A 4,516-nucleotide genomic window follows, 5' to 3' on the forward strand; every position below is an offset into this window, starting at 1 on the left:
GTTTATGCATTTTTCCATGTCTATAAAAAGGTTTAAAATCAACAACGCATAGAAAGCATGTCTATAGGAGCATTTAATCAAGTCTGAATCGCTTCACTCGCTTATAAGTCTAAAACCAGTAATAATGACGTACCATCAGTTGCAGAACTTATGATCTCTCGCTAAAACTTGCCTTTCTTTAATAACTGACAACTTTTCTCAAATCAGTATGTATTCAGTTTACTTCATTGTTTCTGAAATCAGTAGATATCAGGCTTATAGGACCCTCGTCCAACACTTAGGCATACCATAGGGTAAATTTTATAAACTGAATCAGGTTTTTATTAGCTAAAACCCGCAGGCAGGCCTGATTCGGGCTTCTTATCTGAACTATGTAACAAATCAGTCTGCCTCAACCATTAAGTTTTAATCAGACCCTAAACAGTATGTGCAAGACATGCTAAATTATGTGCTTCTCTGTCAAAGGAGGTATATCTGAGCCTTTTACTTGTTATGTGCTTCCCCCAACTTGCTATACATGTTTTTGTATGTCGCCTTAGAGTTTTTGCCTTTGAAACTATAAACAAGCCTAATATCCCTTCCCTTTAGGATTAGTAGTCCTATATGCCTCCAGGACTGATAGGATTGGGGAGGGTAATAGCATGCAATATGTAAACGAGACCATTCCGCGCTTTAATACCTTAACGGGGTGGGAAAGGGTAGATATGGATATGATGACCACGTGATAACATCACGTGTAGCCCCTCACTGAGGAGTGATTACCGGATGTTGTGTGGGGTGATCCATATTATTTAAAAACCTAGGACCCCCTTCCCTTTGTTTCTTTGTTTCTTTACTTCCTCTCCAAATTTTAAACTATTTCTCTAAGAATAATCAATTTTCTTTTGGTTCTTTCTAACTTTGCTTATTTGTAACCATTATGTGAAAATCCCCTCTTACTTGAAGTCTTCATTTGCCTATGTGTTATTTGTACTTAAGTCACAACAATAGCTTGGACGGGAACCACACTAGTGGATCCTGAGGGGTGCCTAACACCTTCCCCTTGGGATAATTTCAAGCCCTTACCCAATCTCTGGTTATTCAAATCAAACCCTTCTTAGTGTCCTAATGCACTTAAATCATTAGGTGGCGACTCTTCAATTCAAACCCAATTCCCAAAAGGGAACGAGTTGTCTTCCCTGATTTCGCGAGAAAAAAGGGGGCGCGACAGCATGGCGACTCTGCTGGGGATTTCTTTTAGGCTTTTACCATTTCAGGCTATTATTGTGACTTTACGCTTCTTTATGTCTTTATTTGCTTAATGCCTTTTAATATTTAATTCCTTCTTCTACTACAAAACTAACTTGTCTTTTTGTTTCTTTCCCTTATTTCTTTTACTGCTTTCCTTTACTGCCTCCCTTTATTACTGTTTTAAATTATTGTAATTATTGCTTTATGAACGTGCAAATACGTGACAACTTGTTTAAATTATTGTAACTGCATGTTTTCAACATCATATCCCACTCGTGCCAAACAAAATACCATAGCAACGCATATAATGAGTGGTTGCGCTCTTCCGATATTATCACCCCCTAAATCGGGCAAAGGCATATTTGCGGTAAAACCAGTCGATCAACGGTGTAGTCGACGGTTCCGCACCTTTCCCTCTTGAGTTGTCCACTCAAGGGTACCAATCTAAAACCCCATAGAAACCCTTTCTATTTAAATTGTGCATGCATCATGGTCAAACCTAGCCGAGTCAGTTATGTTGTCCGCATAATGACTCTTTAAGATAGCATTGTCCAAAGTCCACTGGGTTTCCCTAAAACCCAAACGGACACTACCATGTTTTGTGCACTTATTTGGAGAACTAATTGCTTTTATGCCAATTATTGATATTTAATAGTCGAGTCTGGTGGGGGTAAGGGCCTAACCCTTTTGTCTTATAGAAACATGAGGCACGAAGTCCCCAGATTTGGCATGGTCACCAACATCCACCCAAAATTGCTAAGCTGGTGAGAGGATCTTCATTCCAGTGATCAGACTCTTGTCCGGAAATACCTAGGAAATCTACCTTCTCTCCTGGAAATCCAACCCAACAACAAAATCATAGAAGCTGATACTCTATTCTGGGATTGTGATAGGTCTGTGTTCCGCTTCAGAGACATTGAGATGACACCCCTGCTCGAGGAAATAGGAGGACTGGCTGGTATACCGTGGGAAACTCCGGGTTTGTTGATGCCTGAGAACCGCAAAGGTAGGGGTTTCCTCAAGATGATGGGTCTAAAGAAGAATCCAGAACTGACATGCCTCAAAGAATCCTGTATCCCTTTCGATTATTTGTACGAGAGGTACAGTCACACCAAATCCTACCGTACCTATCCTGATGAGTTTGCCATTACCTCATTGGGTCATATCCATCGAAAGGTCTTTTTATTTATGTTCTGTTTTCTTGGGGATGATAGTGTTTCCGATGAAGAAAGCAAGGATCCATACCAGGCTAGCTATGGTTACCAAAACTTTAATGGAGGGAATTAGAGGGCAACCATTTAGCATAGTGCCCATGATCATTGTAGAGATATACCGAGCCTTGGAGAAGTGTCAACAAGGAGCCAAACACTTCGAGGGCTACAATTTTCTACTCCGGCTCTGGCTCATGGAGCATCTCCAAAAAGGTGAATATCGACAAGAGATTCAGCGTAGGGACTGGGACGATCATATAGCCTTCCATCAGCCAAGGCAGATGAATTACATGCCCAACATGTTTGCTCAGCGTAGGGACTGGGACGATCATAGGGACTAGAGGATAATCACAATGGTCTGGGTCAACCCGGGTTTGTTCGAGGTCACAGGATCATCGATGAAAAGGCTGAAGCACAGGTCAAGTACAACAAACTGCGCAAGAGGATTCGGGAATGTGAAAGTGAGCACAAGAAGCCAACTAAAGGCTAATTGAAGAGTGGAAAGACATGGCTGTCAGTGCCAACAAGCGACTGGGATACTTGGAGCGGGGTTTAGTTGAGCTGGAAAGGAAATTTCTTAAAAGGATCGAGGATTGCCAGAATACTGAAGGAAACAAGGGCGGGAACCTAGCCAGAGCCTACCTGTTACTGGGACTTCGCAAGCTGATGAAGCTGTTCAATGGAGCCAAAGATGCCGAGTCTGGGGAAGATCCTTCTGGGACCAAATAGATAGGAGTTTTCATTTCTGCTTTATAAAATGTAATAAGGTCTATGGCCACTAGTGACATTTTTATTTCCTGTTATTTAGTGTCGTTTTGGGATTCATCTACTTTTATCAATAAAATGAGGCACTTAACATACTAAGTTCTCCAAATCAACTTGTCGCTAGTCCTACCTCGGGCACAATGAGGCTCCCCGAATTAGGACACGCTTTATTTTTCCGCACTATGTGTTTAAATATTGCAACATTTTGTTATAATCCTCACCGACTTGTTACCCTTTTGCTTATTCCCCTCCCCAAAGGTTAGTTCGTGAACTCTGGCAACATCATCATATTTTACGAGATCCAGGGGCCCTCCACCTACTCCTCTTAGTCCTGTCAAGCACAAGAACAAAGGGAAAATGGAATATTTGAACAACGTCAGAAAGGAGAACTCAACTGAACGGGTAGAGGTCCCCATGGTCACGGTACTCTGGTCCCCAAGGAAAATGCATCCCAACTAGAACAAAAGCTGTTGAAGTTTCAGGAAGAACTTGATCAAGTCCGGAATCTTGCAAATCTGTCATTTTCCCCCACTACTCCAGAGGTTACTTTCCCAAATACTCAGAATCCTGTACCTCCACAAAATATCCCAAAGCAACAAAACCATCCCATTCCTCACCACCACTGCAATACCTTCCATACCTCAAATAACCACCCCACTCGCTCATCCCAGAACTCCAGAACTCCACAAATGACCACTGCCAACATAATACCCCCATCTACGTGGAGACCGNAAAAGAAAGAAGGGATAGCCTTAACATACCTGGAGTAGGGAAAACTCCGTATAATATTCTTGGATAAGATTGCACCGTACTCCTTTAGAATCGCAAAATTTTACGTTGCTATGATTCAACAAATTCTCGTTGGAAGCCTTCGTGAATTGAATTTAGCTTATGTTCCTAATGTATTTCGAACGCACTGGCAGCAGTGAGGAATTTGTTCCTGGAAGATGATATGGATTATTGTGTCATTTTCGAGGAGGAGGGGGAGGAAGGTCCTTCCATACAAGCTGTAAGCAGAGGAGCACGCCTCAATAACTGGACTATCAGAACCACCAGAGCCCGGCGAGCCTCGGGGTAGCAAGGCTGAACAAGCATCATGCACCATCTTTTATTTTACTAGTTAAATTTCCGTTCGCATTTTAATTTCGCAAAAGAGCTCCAATGTTCAAAAACAGTTATGGAATTTGTCAAAGCATTTCGGTTTCCTTATAAATCTTACTCTTATTATTTTATCTCATTACTTTATTTATACAGCATTACTATTACTTATCTTGATGAACCAATGACTGTGACATGCAACGAGACAACGC

Source organism: Nicotiana attenuata, unplaced genomic scaffold, assembly GCF_001879085.1.
Source record: "Nicotiana attenuata strain UT unplaced genomic scaffold, NIATTr2, whole genome shotgun sequence".
Lineage (NCBI taxonomy): Eukaryota > Viridiplantae > Streptophyta > Magnoliopsida > Solanales > Solanaceae > Nicotiana > Nicotiana attenuata.